Consider the following 18,429-nt stretch of genomic DNA (forward strand, 5'->3'; position numbering starts at 1 on the left):
GTCTCCGGCTGGGGCCTGGGCTTGCGGCAGTGGGCAGGTGGGGGCCCGTCAGGAGGCCTGGGGACGCCACGGGGCCTTTGCGCAGGACGAAGACGGCGGGTGGCAGTAGCCGCGTGGCCCACGGAGCGGCAGGATGTGAGCCAACACACAGGTGACTCAAGAGGATACTGTTTTCCGGGAGTTTCGGGGGAAGGTGCGGGACACAGGCCGTTCTGAAAGTCAAGGTGATTCCCTCAAGGGTGCCTTTCGCTTCCTGAGTGTGATGTGGGCCTGGATCACTTCCCTTCCCTCGGGCTGCAGGGCCGTTGGCACCAGAGGTCAGCAGGGGGGCCCTGCCTACCCCCCCAACCCTGGCCCTGCCCGGTTTGTGGGAGCACGACTGGGACCTCTCATGCTCGGTTTCCTCCCCTGGCAAATGGGCGGGAAGCCGCAGAGAGATGGTCCTGGGGAGGGGGCCCTGGACCCTGCCCGGTGAGCCCAGGGTAGACGCGTCCTCGCCTTGGCGGGCTCCTGGCTCCTGGCTTCGTCTGCGCCCCTACCGCCCTTCTCTCCCCCACTGAGAGATGGTGTCCTCACCAGCATCACCGGGGGCCTCCTTACCCACTATCAGGACCGCACAGGAGACTGGCAAAGGGCAGGAGGGCTTTGCCCTGGGAAGGTCAGGAGGGCAAGGGTGGAAGAGGCTGAGTGGAGGGAGGCGAGAGGCGGCCGGGACCCCGTGGCGGCGGGTGTGATCTTTCTGCCTGGACTCCGTCCTACGTCAGTGGCTCACTGGTGGCATCTCCGTGGCACCTCAGTGACCTCCCTGCCACCTTGGCTGCTCCCATTCTTGTCCCACTTGGCCACTATGAGTGAAGCGGCTACAACGTGCGTGTGCAGGTGTTTGTGTGGACGTTAGCTCTCAGCTCCTCTGGGTGGGCACCTGGGAGCACCGATTCAGGGCTAGGGTGAGCCGACGTTCAGCTTCGTGACAAAAATGCCCAACCATCTTCCAGAGTGGCTGTGGCATTCTGTATCCCCACCAGCAGTGGGTGAGAGCTCTTGGGGCTGAGAAGCTTGATTCTCAGACCTTTGGTCCATCCTGATTCGACTAGGTGAGTGCGGTTCCCACCTTGGACACGAAGCCGGTGTTAGGTCAAGGTGGCCGAGGACTCGGACTCTGGCAAGGTGTGGGTTGCAGTGGCCCGGGTCTGCCGTTCTCTCCCGTGTGAACGTGGACAGGCCAGCCAGCACTCCCCACCCGAGCCCGACTCACCCCTCTGTGGACAGGTGGGGACGGGGCCTCACTGCTGCAGGTCACGCGGGACAGCGCATTGTGGGGGAGGAAGGCCGCCACGAACATTCGCCGCCATTGTCACTGATGGTGTTTGGTAGAGAAGACTCCTCTCCCTTGCCCAGAATCTTAGAAGGTTCAAGAGGGAAGGAACTTGGGGTAGGCGGGGTAACGCCCCCCGACGATGTCCGTATTTTCGTGCTCAGAAGGAATTCGTGAGGACGATCCCTTCATGGCCAAAGGCGCTTTGCCGGTGTGGCAGGATCGAGGGCCTGGGGATGGGGCGGTGGTCCTGGATGATCTGGTGGGCCCGCTGTCCCGGTAGGGTCCTCTAAGGGGGAGAGGGGAGGAGTCAGAGGGAGACTGGAGGGGCCATCCCGCTGGCTTTGGAGATGCGGAGGGGCCACGAACCGGGGAAGTTGGTGGTCTCTGAAAACTGGAAAAGGGGAGGAAACATGGTTCCCGGAGCCTCCAGAAGGAACCAGCCCAGCTGACGCTTGGGCTCGAGCCCAGGGAGACCCGTGTTGGACGTCTGACCTCCGGACGTCTGGCCTCACTGTGCACCGAGATGTCAGAGAACAGAGGAGGACACAGTGTGTTGTTTTCAGCCACTGGGTTTGTGGTCCTTTGTTACAGCCTCGGGAGGAGACCGATTCAGAACCTCCGTGAGCGGATGGGGAAACCGAGGCTCAGCTTCCACAGTGGGGGCCTGCTGCCCCACGTGCCTTTCTCAGACCTGCCTTGTCTCCCGTCCTGTCCCATGAGTCCAGGGCCCTGCCAGTGTCACACGGGAGCCAGGCCGCCCGAACGCTTTGGGGACAGGGGGTGAAAACCCCAAGGTTGAAAATAGCTCTGTACCCTGTGTGGTTAAGTTTCTGCTTCTCGGCCTGCCGTGAGGTCGACAACTCACAAAGCCACTTCCTTCCCACTCGCTGTTGCCAGCCTGTCCGGACGGGTATTCCCTCCTCTGCCTTCCCTCCGTCTCCGACCCTGCTCGGCCAGACTCTGGCTCGGCCAGCCCGGGGCCCGCCTTCCAGCTGTCCTCGGAAACATCGGCGACGGGCTCCCGGGGCCGCGGCCCCCGCGGCTTCTGGCTCAGGGGACTGCTTTTCTGTGTGTGACTAGTACGGTCTTCCTCGTTCTGAGGTTAACGTCGGTCCTTCCTTTCTCTGGTGCGAAATTCAACCATGATGCAGTCACAGCGAAGGCCGTATTTCCACTCAAAACCGCTGTGAGCGCAAGGCTTTCTCGAGACGTCTTCCTTAGCTTCCCCTGGGTTCTCGGCCTTGACCTAAAGGAAATTCGTAGTTGGAAAATCTGAGCAACGTCGTAGGCGCACGGTGTAGCGTGTGTGGGAGGAAAGGAATTATTTTCTAAATGAGGCTAACGATTTCTGTTTCATTTCAGACAGGAGTGCTTCACAAATGCCAAAGACGTTTTAAAAAGCCTGTGTGCTTACAGTAGAGGCCCAAGCTGCCAGCCGCTAGCTGGGTGTCCAGGTTGCTCCCTGGCACGTCACAGGTGCTCAAGGGGGTGTCTGTTGAAGGAACAACCAAAGGACTGTGTGAGTGGGGCAGAATTCGGAAGCGGCCGGAATGTTCCAGAACTTACCGTCACACTGTCCCTCTGATACGGATCCTTTGTTCTTACTTTGAACCGTTCAGCACACGAGAGTCTTCTCGTGGCCCGAACGCTTGCTGAATGGGGACCGAGGCGCATGTCACGGGCCCAGAGGGTCGGGCTGGAGCGAGCTTTCTGGGAGTCTGGAGGAGACAGATGACGCGTCTCCCGCTCCCGGACTGGGCCGCCGACGGTGACGGCTCTGTGGGGGGCGTGGCGTGTAGGGGAATAAATGTGTGTCCTGTGGATGAGCGAGCGTCATCCCAGTTATGAAGGGAACTCGTATTTGTTGAGTCGCTCCCGAGAATCTCAGCAAAACACTATTCCCGTTGCTCAGATGACAAAACCAAGGCTGAGTGATGTCCAAGTGAGCAAACTGCCCGAGTCTGGGTGAGCGACCCGGATTTGCCTTGAAGCTGACCAGTGATGGGGACAGCGTGGGGTTCGTCAGCGGACGTCCATCCGCCCACTTCTCCCGTGCTCACCGAGCCCTTAGTGTGGTGGCTCCGTCACAACCGGTGGACCAGTGTTGACAGGTTCCTGTTAACTAAGCCTGTGCTTAGTTTCCAGCCAGTGTCCTTTTCCTGTTCTAGGACCCAAGTTGGGGTCAGTCTTCCTGTGTCCTTAGGCTCCTCTGGGTGGTGACAGTTTCCCGGACTTGCCCCGACAGCACTGAGGGGAGCCGGCCGGGCGCTTTGCAGACTGCCCGTCGGTTGCGGGTCGTGGGAGGAACCCGGAGGCGAGGGGCACTTCTCAGCACGTCATACAGGTGACTTCTCGCTCAGCACGTCATACAGGTGACTTCTCGCTGTGGGTCCTGACCGTGGTCACCCGTCAGGCTTCCCGGACCCCTTTCCACGCTCTCGAAGAAAACAGGTCCCGCTTTCCCGACACTGGGGGTCTTTCTCAAGGTAACCGAGGCAGGAGCCGGTGGGGCGGCACTGACCCTGGCCGCTCTGCCTCGGGCACCGGGTGTGCAAGGGGAGCCGTGGCCGAGTAGGCTCTGTGGCCCTCCCGGCACTGGCCGTCCAGCGGCTCGACGCGGCTCCTCGAGGCGTTCATTAGAAGGTCGATCTGCGTGATCTTTTCACGAGCCCAGGAGCACGGCGCTCTACCCCTTAAATCCGTTCGGTGGCTTCTGATTGCTTTCAGGGTGAGGACCAAAACCCTTCGGGTGTCTGTAGGACTCTGAGTGCCCCGCTCCAGCAGCGCCTCGAGCCCTCTCTCGCTCCACACTCCTCCTTGCCGACCCAGCTCCAGGGACGCCGGACTCGTTCCAGCACGCCCCACCCCTCCCGTGCGCCCCAGGGCCTCGGCGCGTGCCGCGTCCTCTGCCTGGAGTCCGCTCCCTTTCTCCCTGGACTGGCGAACCCCTGCTTCCTTCCTTCCTTAAGTACCGCGTCTTTGGGAAAACCTTTCCCGATCAGCCTCCAGATTAGGACTGTTGCCCCGTCTCACCCTTGCTGAGCGCACCACCTCGTGGAACACTTACGTACTCATGCGTGCGAGTTTTTCCTTTTGGGGGGCCTGTCTCCCCTGCCAGACGCTAAGTTCAAGGGGGATGGGCCCATGTCTGTCTGCATCCCCAGAAGCCTGTGTCACCAAGCGTGGGCTGCTCCGTAAATGCCTGCGGGACGAAAGGCGTGAACGCAGGAGACCTGGCTCTTGCTCTGTGGGCAACACAGACAGCGGGTTTCACCAGCAGGGCTCACTGCTCGCGCTGTCCTGACCTTGCCTCCCCCTGCCCTGCCCTCGGAGGGCACACGAGGGTGCACTTTCAAATGGGAGGAGGTGAGATTTTCGAGTCGGCAAATTTGGGATTTCCAGTCTTCTGTGTGTCCCAGCCTTATCGATCTGGGTCTTACCAAACCGAAGTGAGTGAGATTCGGAGGGCCTGACCCTGTCGCGGCCTCGCCACGCAGCATCATGGTCTCGCGGACCACACGGCTCCTTCCCTCCTCTGCCGGGACTCCCCCCGTGGCCTGTCCCAGCTAGAGCTGGGGGGGGGGGGCTGCTGCTCCCTCTTTTGCCCAGAAAGGCCTGTTCCGTTGTAACAGGACTCCTGTGTGAGGTGTGCCTTTTCTGCAGAGAGGGTTCTGGCTCCCTGATGTCCCACACGTTTGTCTGGGCCTGTCCCCCCCCCGAATCCCTAGAAGCTGCAGCCTCCCCCCAAGGCCAGCTACTCAGAATCCCGCCTCCTAGCCTCACCCAGCAACTCGCTTTGGCTCATCACCATCTCTTCTTGTCTCCTGTCCCACACAGGGCCCTGCGCTCTCAGCACGTAGCCTCTCAGCTTCTTAGGGTGGGAGCCTCCTGGACTGGCGGTTCCATTCCTTGGTGATGGTGAGGGACTGGGGGCTCAGCAGGTGAAGGTAGGGTGGGAGTGCGTGTGAGTCCCAGACCTGAGGTTGTGAGCATTTCAGTCCCAGATCTGAGGTGGTGAGCGGTTTCCTCTTGGGCTGGCTCTGTCGACTGTCAAGTGATGGAGTTTTTATAAACACACTATGTTCATTCACTCACTCCTACACCTGCCCACCTATCTACCTGTCCAGCTCCCCCTACCTACTCACAACCCATCATCCACCTACCTACCCACCCATCATCCATCCATCCATCCATCCATCCATCCATCCATCCACTTGTCCATCCATCCATCCATCCATCCATCCATCCATCCATCACCCAACCATCCACCCATCCTCCATCCATCCATCCATCCATCCATCCATCCATCCATCCATCCATCTGTCCATCCATCCATCCACCCCTTCATCCATCCATCCATCCATCCATCCATCCATCCATCCACCCACCCACCTATCCATCCATCTATCCACCCACCCATCTGTCCTTCCATCCATCCATCCATCCATCCATCCATCCATCCATCCAACCATGCATCCATCAGCCAACCATCCACCCATCATCCGTCCACCCATCAAACCAAGCATGGTACCAGGTTCAGGACACAGGGTACAAGGAGCTGCCCCTTCCAGGCTGGAGCCCAAAGTATTGGCGATTGCACACAGTTCTAGGGAGCTCCCTTTTAGAGTTCCTGAGACTTTGGGACTTGGCCCTCTCTCTCCTGAGTCTCTGTGGCCTCCCTGGGCAGGGTACAGATGATGGTTCAAGGTTGGACCAGCACATTTGCATTTTTTACCCTTTTGGTCTCAGTTTTGCAGAGGAAACTTTTCTGGAAGTCTTAAAAAAACTGAAGAAAACACACATACACAGGAAACCGTGTCTTGTGTTCTTTGTAGCGAGTCTTGTGCTAATTTTGAATCAGTTTTATTTTTCTTTATTTTTAAACCCTGAGTCTCGAGTGTGAAGAGAGAAGCTTCCTCCAGTGAAGCGGCAACCACCGGGGCTGCAGGGGGTGGGGGGGACGAGAGGACCCCCGTGGGGTGAACAGCACACAGAGGCTGGGGCAGGGGCCGGCGGCCCTTACTATCCCGACGCTGGTGTCATGATCGGGGTGTGACTGTGGGGCTCGTACATGCTGGAACATGCCGGAAGCCTGGCCCTGCCACCTCCCTGCTCTGTGGCTTCAGGCAAGGGCTTCATCTCTCTGTGCTCGGCTTCCTTGCCTCTGAACTGTGGGTGATGCAGTTGGCACCGCTTTCTCAGGGTTATTGTGAGAGTAATGGCAGCGAACACACACACACACACACACACACACACACACACACACACGCTGTCCCCCCGGGACACGAGTTCCCTGCTCATCTGGCCCAGGCAGCGGAGCAGACGCAGGTGCCTGGAGGAAGCTGCCAGGCGAAGAGACACGGGGCACCTTGTGGGTAAGAGGCTGGGGCCCGCGGCTCCTGCTGTGCAGGGGGTCAGGGGCAGTGCCCCAGGTTAGGGGAACCTCCCTTCTTGGTGCTCAGACCTCCTCAGCACCAAGTGCGGTCGGGTCGGGTCGCCAGGTGGCAGTTTGTTACTTGGTTTGCCGCCTGTTAAGGCTGAGCTCTGCCAGGCCAGGCCCGGTCTCCTTGCCAGGCCACCTGTCCCGCCGTGAGAAAGCGGCCACCGCAGGCTGGGGACGCCTAACCCACGTCTTCACACGGGCCTGACGGATTCTGCAGGTATCTAAGAAACGCCCACCTTGGTAGAAGGGCCACAGACACCTCAAACTCAGCACATCTCAGACCAGGCTCCTTATCTCAGCCACTGCCCTCACTGCCCATGGCCGCCTCCCTTCCTTGCCCCTGTGTCTCAGCCAAGGAGGCCGAGGACGCTGACATCTGAGCCTCCCTGGCCAGCTTGCCCCCTCCCGGCCAGCAGCTGCTGTTGCCTGGACCACTGCATATGGTGGGGCAACCTCTCCCTGCAGACACCCGGCCACCCTTCGGATCCGCTGTCTTCATAGCAACTGACTGTCACTTGGCCTCACAGATCGGACGTCACCGCCCCAAGCCCTGTAGTGATTTAGAGCCGGGCTGTCCCATGCGGTGGCCCCTAGTCCCATGTGGCTATTTAAATTCAGAGTAAGTCATGATGGCCTCCCAGTGGGTCTCCAGGCGGCCTGCTCTGCCCCATCGTCCACACAAGAGCCAGAGAGAATGTTCTAGAACCTGGCTTTTATGGGGCCAGTACCCATCTCCCACTCTCTGCTCACACGCCCGTCCGCCCCTCTTCTCCCACCTCCCTCCCAAGTGCCTCTCTCTTGGCCCCAGTGTCCCACACCCCTGTGCCTTCTGTCCCCATCCGTATGCCTCCCTTACTCCTCCTGCAAGGCTCCAGGGTGACAGAGCACTTGGTCCTTGAGTGTCCTTGCACGTGGTGGAGGTCGACGTCCAGGCGCTGGACCGCCCGGGGTCGGCTCAGCTGCGCATGAACCACGGGGCTGGTGATATTTTCAGCTCTATGCCGTGTGGATCCCTAACCGGCTGGGTGTCCACTCTGTACTCTATCTTAACGAGGGACCCCAAGTCAGCAGCAGCAGGTCCCAAGCCCGGACCCACTGGCTCACCGTACCGATCGTGTAAGGAGATGGGGAATAGTGCTCAGAGCACGACAGGAAGGCCGTAGCGAAATGCTGGGTCATATTGTGTGATCGAAATGGGTGCTCGATACATCATAGTTATTATCAGAATCAACGGCCCCGGTGATGGGCGTGCGCACCTAGTCCTCTCTAACCTTGTGGGGTGGGTGGTACCGTTGCCCCATTTCACAGACGGGAAAACCGAGGCTTTAGGGAGGCGAAGCGGTTGTGTGTCCGGCAGCGGCCGCTGGTGGGGCCGGGTCTGCGTGGCTCAGAAGGGGTCCGTTTCCGGGATGGCACCGTGTCCCCAGCTTGGCCATCGAGAGTGGGCTCTGCGTCCAGAGGAGAGCCCGGCCCGGGTGGGGGGGAGGGGACGGCAGCGGCTCCCGGGGCCGTGGGACCCGCCCGGCTCTTCTCCTTTCTGTTCCAGCCCTTCTCGGTCTGGATTTCGTTTCGCCTCAGGCTTCTGCCCCGACACACGTACACGAGACCGGAGAGGTTTCGGGGACCCCGCGCATCCAGGCAGCTCCACGGCGGCAAGGTGCCCGGCTCCCGAGATGAGTCACACGCACCTTTCTGATAAGAAAAGTGAAATCGCGAAGTTGGGGACGGAAGGCGCCCGGCTCGGCGTGTCCTGCCCTAGGGAACAAGCGACTCCCAAAGAGGAATCGTTAGTGGAAGTCCCGCGTTTTGTGGGCGGCGGAAGGGGAACTGGTCGGGGGTCCGGTTTCGGGGTCTCACCTCGCTCCCGCCCCGGGCCCAGAGTCCACGCTGTGCCGGGGCCGGCCCGTCCCTCTCCGGACACCTGTGCCTGCGTCGGGGGCCCGTCTTCCTGAGCAGCCGGGCGGCGGGGCCGCTGGGTTGCAACACGGCCGGCTGAGGTTTCTGCGGCGCCTCCAGTGAGAGGGCGGCCCAGGTGCTGCGGGCGGCCCGTGTGGGAGAGACCGAATTAGAGCCCCTTGGAGCCCCCCGCCCTCCACGCCCGGCCTGCGCCCCTGCAGGCCCGGCTCCCGGCCCGCACCCCACACGGCGGAGCCCCGCTCGGACACCCTGCCTCCTCTGCTTACCCGCTGGGCCGTCTCGTAGGCCACTGGCCGCGGCGGGCTTTGGCTTCCCGTCTGCGCAATGGGTGCGTGGACGGGACCCGCCTCTCAGGGAGGCCGGCGGCTCCGAGCGGCTGGACGCAGGCGGAGAGCTTGGGGACCCGCGAGGCGAACGCTGACGGCCCCCTTGCCGGAGGGGGTATGAAAATACTCAGCAGCGGCCTCACACTCGTGTATTCACTCAACACGGGTTTGTTGAGCACGTTCTGTGCGCCGAGCCCGGCACCAGGGCCGGTGGCTGAGACAGACTTCGACACAGACACAGCCCGTTTGTTTCTAGGGCTGGAGACGGGGCGAATGGCAACCCGAGGAGCCCGTGTTACTCACAGCGTGGAAGGTGCTAGAAAAGAAATCAGGAAAGGGCCGCTAGAGACGCTGCTGGGAGCTCAGCTCGCCCGGAGTGAGGGCAAGGCTTCCGGGCCGAGGGGGCGCCTGGGAAGGAGCGCGGTTCGTGTTGGCAGCCAGAGGGCAGGGAAGGGGCGAGGGGACAAGCCGAGGCCTCGGGGCGTGCGGGCTGGGGCCAGACCGCGTAGGGCCCAGCGGGGCTGTGCCTTCGGAGCCTCCATAGTTCTCAGGCGCGGTGCTGAGCCCTCCCACATGCTTTAGCCGGCAGGCCTGCCCTTAAGTGGTCACGGCAGCACCCCGTCCACACGCTCGGTAGCCCCGCACACCGGTGCTACGGAGTATCTGCGACGGGAACTCTCTGTGAGGACTCCCTGGCTCCCATGGACGCCGTTGTGGTAGCTTCCCCCTTATTTCTGCGTTTTATAAACTCTCTCCCACAAGCTGCCCAGCTTCCAGAGCGGACAAAGAAACTTCAAACTTTGTAGTCAGACTAAGCTTGAAAGTACCCCAGTTTTTCCTGTGCATTTCGGGTGCTTCGGAACACATTGAAGGCTCTGAGAAGTCCTGCAGCCGAAGCCCAGTGCTTCCGAAACTAAATAGTGCAGGGAACCCTTGTCTTCCATGAGACCCTGGAAACTCATGAAACTAATGTGACATAAAAAAAATCCTTTGGAAAATGTGGCTTCATTCTGCGCATGAGCCCGTAGAGGTGTGGGGCCCGGAACCGTCTCCTACGACGCCCGGCACGGAGGGGGTGGCCAGTGTGAAAAGCAGGGATTGCGGGATGTTTCTGGAAGGGCTCATTCGGTTACTCTTGAGGAAGCAGAGGGCCCCTGGCCCCCCGGCACGGTCCTGGCTCCTGGCTGGGCGCAAACCGCCTCCCAGGACACCAGCCTCAGACAAGGTCGCCCAGAGGCCAGTGCCGGGGAGATGGAACGGGTCACCGTGTCGCCTGCGAGATGGCAAGCACTCTCCACTCTCGGCTCAAATGAGGGCTCCATCTGGGCTGCCCCCTGCCCTGCAGTTAGAGGAGCGGCCCCCCCTTGCCGAGCACCCAGTCCAGAGGGGACCCCGCGCTTAGACCCTCCCCAAGCTGCCCACCCAAGGCTCTAACACCTGCTCGATGCACGGTTCCCGCGGGAGGGTCCGCCCTCCCTGCAAGAGGAATAAACCGGATTCTTCCACCCCAGGGCAGGCGGGCCCCCCGGGGCTCTTGGCTGGAGGGTCCACACTCTCAGAAACAAACAGTTCTCTGAGCGAAACTCCATCGGTTTTTTTTTTTTTTTTTCATAAATGAAGCATCTTTTTGAAAATCCACGGAGTGTATTTTGCCAAGATACTGGTCTTGAGAAAGCCTGACTCAGGGGGCCTGTGTTTTCACAGGAGCCGCGGGCCAGGAGGTCCCACAGAGAGTGATGCCCAGGTGACCCGTGACCGCCCTCTCCCGGGTCCGACCATACGCCCGGGCTCCCCAGACCGGAGCGGGGCTCCGCCTGACGACCCAGGCCTGCGGTCAGCGCGCTGCAGGAGCGGGGAGGGCGGGCTCGCCCCGCGGTCCCGCGTGGAGCTGGGTGAGGACTTACACGTTCTCGCTAAAGGGGGAAGACGTGGGTGAGGGCGTCGAGTTCAGGCTCCGTCAACAACGGGGCCACCTTGGCCGAGCTTTTCCGTTCCTGAACCTCACGCGCTGCATGCGCACCTGTTCGCCTGGTGCCCACAACCCTGCAAAGCGCGTGACTTAGTCGGCTGTGGCTCCTGTAACGTTGGCACGAACTTGCCGGCTTAGAACCCGCGGACGGTTCTGGAGGCCAGAAGTCTGGCACAGCCCCCCGCCGAACCGGGCCGCGACCCGAGCCGTGTTCCTTCTGGAGGCTCCGCGGGGCGAGAACCCGCTGCCTTTGCTCCCAGCTCCTAGAGATGCCGCCTTGCCTGGCCGGGGCTCCTCCCGCACCCTCAAAACCCGCGTCGGGTGGAGCCCCCTTTACCTGCATCACTGACTCTCGCTTCCCCTTTTAAGGACCCCTGATGATGTTGGACCCCTCTGGCCGACCTGCCACTCTCTGTCTTCAAGTCGGCTGACTCACAGTCTCGTCTTCAGCCGTCACTCCGCTTTGCCGCGTAACCTGACATATCCACGGGGGATTTGGGCGTGCGTGTCTCTGGGGGGGGGACCCCTGGCAACCACTCCTCAGTCTAATCATTGTTCCCGTTACACAGTTGAACATACGGAGGCTCTGAGTGGCCAGCTGGCTTGCCCAGGACCACACAGCGGGTAGGGGCTCTGGCCGGGTCCCTGGACCCTTCGTGTGGAGGCCAGGGGACCACCCTGCTCCACCCCCAGACCCTGCAGGCCTGATCGGACTGCACACTTCTGCATTTTTGCTCTCCACGACCCCGGGGCTCGTGGGTCCCCGCAGCCTGAGCAGATGCAGTCTCTGTTCACTTAATCAGACCCCTGGCGCGCTGAGTGGAGTCCAGCTGGGAACATAGAGGAAGGTGAAAATAGGAAACCGTTAAGATCTGGGACCCAAGCGAATGGTTCTTGAAGGCCATAGGCCACCCCTTCTCTTGTCCGCAGCACCTGGGCACCTGCACTTTGAAAATCTCCTCTGGGGACTGGAATGTGTGACGTGGCCGTGGCGTGGCCATGAACCCCCCACGTAGGTCCTCTTTAAACCTGGCCGACCCTTCCGAGGGCGGGTGTAGAAATGAGTCCGCTCGTGGGTTTCGTCTTTGGATTTTTTTCTCTATGTTCTGAATTTATTTTTGCAACGAGATTTAAAAAAATACAACAACAGGACAGTTTATTTCCTACCCTTGTTTGGGAGACAAAGACCCTCATCACGTGGAAAGCTGCGTGGGAAGGCTGGGGGAGGAAACCCACCCGGCCCCGTTCGGGCGCCAGGGGACCCGGTCAGCCAGCGCAGGCCCAGAGGTTGCCGGTCTGGGGGGCTCACTTAGCAGATACCAGGTTCTTTCTCTGCCGGCGAGTATCCTGTTCCATGACATAGAAGGCAAATGGGTTCCTGGGGGCTGGGTCTAGGGGCTGGGGGCTGGAGGCTGGGGGCTGGGGCTGGGGGGCTGGGAGCTGGGGGGCTGGGGGCTGGGCTTGCCTGGCTGGTCCCTCCCCACCAAGCCTGGACCGGCCACCTCTCCCCAGCCCACAGTACCATGGCTCTCTCAGCGGGGGCCGTCCAGGCACTCCTGCCTATTTCGGGTGCCTCGTCTGTCCCAGGCTCACATGAGCCCCTCTCCCACTCATTCATGCTGCCTTTTCTCTAACCTGGGCTCGCTCTTGCACCATGGCCTGTGGGCTGGCATCCCAGGGATGTGTTTGGGGGGAAGGAGGCAGGTTCTTCCCACCCGGCTGGTCAGGACGGGTGCTGGTGTGGGCAGGGGGGTTCTGGATGGGCTCCTGGTCCTCGCTGGGATGTGGTGAGGTCAGGGAGGGCTGCTTGGAAGAGGGGACGTCTGAGCCGATGTCAAGGGCTCAGCCAAACACAGAGCTGGGTGAGCAGGCTGCCTTCAGTCCAGAGAGCAGCGGTGTCCTTCAGGAAGCAGCAGCCAGCTTGGCTGGGCGGCACCTGGGGAAGGAGAGAGGTTTAGGCGAGCTCGGGGGCAGAAGGAAGCAGGAGCTTCCTTGTGAGTCCCCTCCGGGCCTCGTGCCCTGCACCGAGGGGGGGGGGCGGCCACGCAGGGCATTTGTGCCTCTGACTTGCCTGCAAGTGTGGGGACAGCCACAGAGCAGCTGGGGGGCTGTTTCACTCCGGGCCGGAGGCGGTGAGCCCGGACCCCAGGCTGGCCTTACGTGGGATACGACGTGAGGGAGCGCCGGGCTGTCTCCCCTGGGGGCTCGGAGGAATCCCTGTGGCTCAGATGAGCCTCACGCGGTGGGGTGTCGGGCAGAAGCCGGGGAGGTGTTTGGGGCAAGGTCTCTCCAGGTCATGTGCCCTGTTCTAGAAATCTAGTTATGCTCAGGGGCAGGACTCCCCCCGATCCGAGGAAGCCCTGTGGCTCTCTGGGGCTGAGCGTGGCGTCCCCTGGGCTGGCTGCATTCCAGAAGGCCCCGGTGAGAAAACCCGAAACATCGGTGTGTGTGTGTTGGGGGTGGGGGGTTGGTATCGTGAGGAAGGGAAACTAACCTTTCTCGTTGCCTCCCTCACTCTGCCATTGGTTTGGTTGAGACACATCTTTCACCTTCATTTTTTTGAAAATTATAAAAATAATATAGCAACCGCATTATATAAAATTTGAAACAGGGAAAAAAAGAACTGCTCCCCACATTCCGCCTCCCGCCCCCACCCCAGACCACACCAACAGCTTTGGTCTTCATTCCGGCCTGAGACCATATTCTGAGCTGTGATTAAAAAAGTTCTGTGTTTTGTGTTTTGTGTTTTTTTTTTTTTTTTTTTTAACATTATATCATGCAGGTTTTCCCCATTGTCACAGAATCGACCTGACAGAGCCCGTATGCCGTCCTCCATTCAGCTGTCCGCGTGTGGGTGGTCGTCGGGGTGGTCTGGAAATTTCTGATCCTTGTGGACGATGCTGCATGCTTTCTCTTTTGGGATGACGTCCAGGACTGGCTTTCCTGGGGGACAAGCTCTCCATCCTCTGTCCCACCCCTCACCCCACGGCAGCCTCGCAGGGCTCCCTGCTGCCCTCAGATGTGATGGGCATGGTCCTACCTCAGGGCCTTTGCACTGCTGTCCTGCCCCCCCCCCCCCCCCCCGATCATCCCTTCCAATCGTCCACATGGCTTTTCTTTTACTTCGTCCAGGGATCTGCTCAGATGTGACTTCCTCAGAGAGCTGTCCTCACTCCGCTGTTGTCCAGCCTTGTTTTTCTTGGGAGCACTTGCTACCCTGTGACATTAATGCCGTTGGTGGCTTCCCGCTAAACGGTAAATGCCATGAGGGCAGGGACTGTGTCTTGTGCATGTCTAGCTTCTGCAGGTGCCTGGCACACAGGAGGAGGTCAGCGGCTCTGGCTGACCGAACATTCAAACCCAGGGAGGGTGGTGGACATTTCCAGGTGCCCTGACGTGGGTGCCCATGTTGTTTCTGGAAGGTGTGGCCGTGTGCCAGCGCTTGTCCGTGGCTGGCTTCCGTGAAGGCGAATTTCCGCTGGGGATTTCCTCTGGTTCATTCACGCTCCAAAACCACAGATATGAACATTCCAGGGTGTTAATTTGATAGGCACCAAGTTAATTTGGGCCAATCCCAGACCCAAGAAGTGCCGTTTTAGGCGCTCTTTGGCCCCCTCGGTCCTGGAGATGTTAGGCTACGTCTACGGACGGAGACCAAAGCGATCCACGCGAGCGTCCATTCAGTCCCCACGGCGGATGACCCCCCGTTGGAAAGCAGAGCGCGAGTGGTCCGGGCGATGCCGACCTGGCCCAGGGCAGCCTGAGCCGAACGGAGCTCCGGGGCTTCGATCCTGAATCTGACGCAGACGAGAAAGTAAGAGAAATGAGCCAGCTCGTGCAGCCTGGGCAAGAACGTCTTCTCTGGGGCCGAGCTCCCCTCTGGCTGGCGCTTTGCTCCTGACACGGGAGCCTGGCCGGCTGGATCGTGCCAGAACCAGCAGAGGAAAGCACAAGCCCGCGTTCTAAGACAGACTCGGACAGCAGCTCGCTGTGTGACCTCGAGTGTGTCCCTCGCCCTCCCTGAGTCCCGGGGGCCTCCTGTGTCGACTTTCCAGGCAGCCCCGGGTTTGCTCAGAGCTCACTGTGGTGCAGGTGGGACGGACACACGGGAGTCTTACTTCCAGGCACGGCCTCAGTGCCACCCGGCCGGTCCCTGCCGACGGTCTCAGCGAGGTAAGATGACCCGTGGAGAACGCTTCGCACACAGTGGGCTCTCAGTCTCGGTGATGCTAGTTTCCCGGTTAGATTTCTGGGCCAAGCAGTGGCTCGGGGTTCATTTCAACAAGCCTGTAGCCTCAGCCCCCCGGTGCCCAGGGCGCGGGCCATGGCCGGGTGATGGTTAGGGGCTTGTCCTGGCTTCCAGTCCCGGCCCAGCTGTTTCCAGCCTGGGTGGCCTTGGCCAAGTGGCTTCAACAGCCTGAGATGAGTATCCTCCCCTCCACCAGGGCTCAGGGACAGTTGCTGTTTCCCAGGGCCCCGAGGACAGAGGTGAGCGGGAGAGCCCAAAGTCCCTCAGTGGAAGTAACCGGTGGTGATCCCTGTGGCGAATACCGGGCAGATCCACTCAGGAGGGGAGGGGAAGGTGTCTCCCACTGCATTTTAGCTCCTGGCAAGCGGCCGGGTGGGTCGCTGAGTCCGTGTGGCCTGGGTCACTGTCGGCCACTCCGAAGGGGAACTGATGTGTCCCTGCCGGCAGCCGGACCTGTGTCCTTGAGAGCCCAGGTCCCCGCGGGGGCCCCTCTGTCGACAGAGATAAAATGCCTGCCCTGGCTGGTGGTTCAGGCTGGCGGCAGACTCAGAGGAGGAGTCGCCCCACGAGCGCGGCACTGAGGGGGCTCCCAGGGGCTGTCCCCCCTGCTGAGGGCTCACGGCCTGCTGACCTGCCAGCCACGGGGTGTCTGGTTTGAATTGTCCCGAGAAGGGGATGGTCACACAGCACAGCAGAGGGGGTCTCGGGCCCAGGCTGTGTGAGTCGGGGGACGGCTCTGGTACCTTCGTTGAGCTGGACGGGGCCCGGGTCCTCGTGCTCTGCCCCCGTCCCCCCCCCCCCCATGCACTGCCGGCCCCTCCCCACCACGCCCTGCACTGCTGGACTGGGCACCGTCACCTGCAGACAGAGACCTCCTTAAGGGGCTCATTCCTGGGTGTGATGGGCCTGGGAATCTGCATTCTCATGAGCTCAGCAGGTGATCCTGATGCAGGTGAATGAAGATGTGGAGGGTCGGGACTCCCCTGGGCTCCTCTGCACCCCTGACCGCCCCTGTGCAACTTTGTTACAACCAATGAGCCACGACTGACAGGTCCTGGTCGCCCGAAGTCCCTTGTGCAGCACAGTCCGTGGGTGGGGACAGATGTCTAATGAGGTGCCCCTGGCACCCTACAGAACTGAGGCACTGCCCTCACTTTCTCGTCAGCTCCACCTGTCCCCGCTTCCTTTGCCCAGGCTCTGTTCTCCAAACGGGAAAAGCCGGGTGCGGGCGGACGTAAAAACGCACAGCATAAACCCAGAAGCCTTCTTGGAGCATTCATTTCGATAAGAGATTAGGGAGGGGTGGACAGAGTAATGCAACGAGCCATTAAATGTTTTATTAACAGAAAAGATGATGTTTTGTGGGTAATTGCAAAACACAGAGGGATCTTAAAGAGAACACCGGATACTTCGAAGAGATTTGGACCTTTTATTTATTTATTTTTTTAATTTTTTTTTTCAACGTTTATTTATTTTTGGGACAGAGAGAGACAGAGCGTGAACGGGGGAGGGGCAGAGAGAGAGGGAGACACAGAATTGGAAACAGGCTCCAGGCTGTGAGCTATCAGCCCAGAGCCCGACGCGGGGCTCGAACTCCCGGACCGCGAGATCGTGACCTGGCTGAAGTCGGACGCTCAACCGACTGCGCCACCCAGGCGCCCCAGAGATTTGGACCTTTTAAAGTGGTACACCAAAAAGGTCCTGCTAGAAATTTAACTCTTTTCCAGAACCAACGACAACAACAAACCCCACGTATACCTATTTCCGTGGGGTAGCCACTCCCAGTGTGGCCGATCCAAGCCGCCAACGCGAGGTCCGCGGAACGCGAGGCTCGTCGTTACCCCTCGTGGGCTGGCGCGGTGCCTTCCAGAACGTCGCCGGCCTCGTAAGCCTCTGAGGAGCGGGGAGGGCGCTCAGATTTCTCTGTGGGATACAAAAGATCGGGACGCAGAGGCTAGGGGGGCGGGGGGAAGAATTGATTTTACGTCTCGGGATCAGCAGCCAAGCCAACAGTAGAGCCCAGCTCCCAAGATGCACAAGTGGATCCGCGGACCACGCGCTGGGTCCTAAGTTGTGAGTAGCGACCGAGAAGCTCACGTGTCGTGTGTAAACGAAGGTCGTCCTCAGTAAGGTACCACCACGGGCTCTACGCCCGCGCAGGTCACATGGAAAATAACACTCTCTACGCCTAAGTGCTACGCTCGTTAACTCCCTCACCCACTTGCCCCCTCACCGCTTCGTGGGCCAGTTAAGAAAACCGTCACCGGTGCTACCTTCATAGCACGTGTTGTACACAACGGGCAACGCAGAAGTGGGAGAAACAGCTCTCCAGCCTCCACTGAATGGGGCTCCGACGTGTGCACGGCCTCAAGCGGAGAAAACGCAAGGAAGATGTACGCGGAAAGCGAGACCTGAGTGGAACCTTCTGGGTTTCATCGGAAAGTCCTTGGCCCTCGCTTGGGCTCTCACCGCGCCGTTTTGCATTCGTCCGTGACTTGCGAGGCTGCCTGCCGGGCAGAGCTTCTCGGGGCCAGGCCGGGTAGGTCCTGTTTTGTCTAGAACTCCACACCCAGCACCAGGCCGGCACGGGACAGGTGCACGGTGGATGTTCACGGAAGGGGGATGCTGGATGGGTTTCTCTGCCCCATGGCTCTGGCCGTCCTCAAATCTCCAACACTGTGTGATTTGTTCGCTCCCAAGTTTGACGGCCAAGGGCGAAGCCTGGTCGTTTACAAAGAGCCGTGCAGGGCCTGACAGAAGGCACCTTCTGGGAACGGCTGCATCTGGAGCCTGATCATCGTGGGCTCAAGCCCATCTCTAGCACTCACTGGTGTGGCCTTCTCGAAGTCCTTTCTCCTCCCCGAGCCTCAGTTTCCCTGTCTGCACAATGGGAACAAAATGGCTTCCCCCCCAGGGCTTGGTGTCAGGATTAGAATAATGTACTCGGAGCGTCTAGCTGACGTCCGGCACCAGAGGGGCTCGCAGTGAGGATACAAACGTGAGTCGACCTCCCAGTCGACTACCCCAGTCGACCTCCCTGGTAGCGGAAGATTCTCAGCCTGTCGAATTTGAGAAAAGGTACTCTGGAGATGATGCGGCTTTCGACTCTGAAAGACAGTGAGAACAGAAAGGGGAAGCCTCTTGCCCAAAGTCATCCAGCACGTTAATATCAACACCGGAACTCGACCGGGGCCCGCTCGCGGCCTC

General features: G+C 60.4%; 1 long non-coding RNA gene across 1 annotated transcript; it reads right to left on the minus strand.

Annotated features, from left to right (window-relative positions):
- Positions 1-1,349: 1,349 nt before the first annotated feature.
- Positions 1,350-6,183, minus strand: LOC109494992. Its single transcript, XR_002150189.2, has 2 exons — positions 5,850-6,183; positions 1,350-5,365 (listed from the first exon to the last, which is right to left on the minus strand). It is a non-coding gene; the product is annotated as an uncharacterized LOC109494992 (long non-coding RNA).
- Positions 6,184-18,429: the final 12,246 nt, after the last annotated feature.

This window comes from Felis catus, chromosome E2 (assembly GCF_018350175.1).
Source record: "Felis catus isolate Fca126 chromosome E2, F.catus_Fca126_mat1.0, whole genome shotgun sequence".
Taxonomy (NCBI): Eukaryota; Metazoa; Chordata; class Mammalia; order Carnivora; family Felidae; genus Felis; species Felis catus.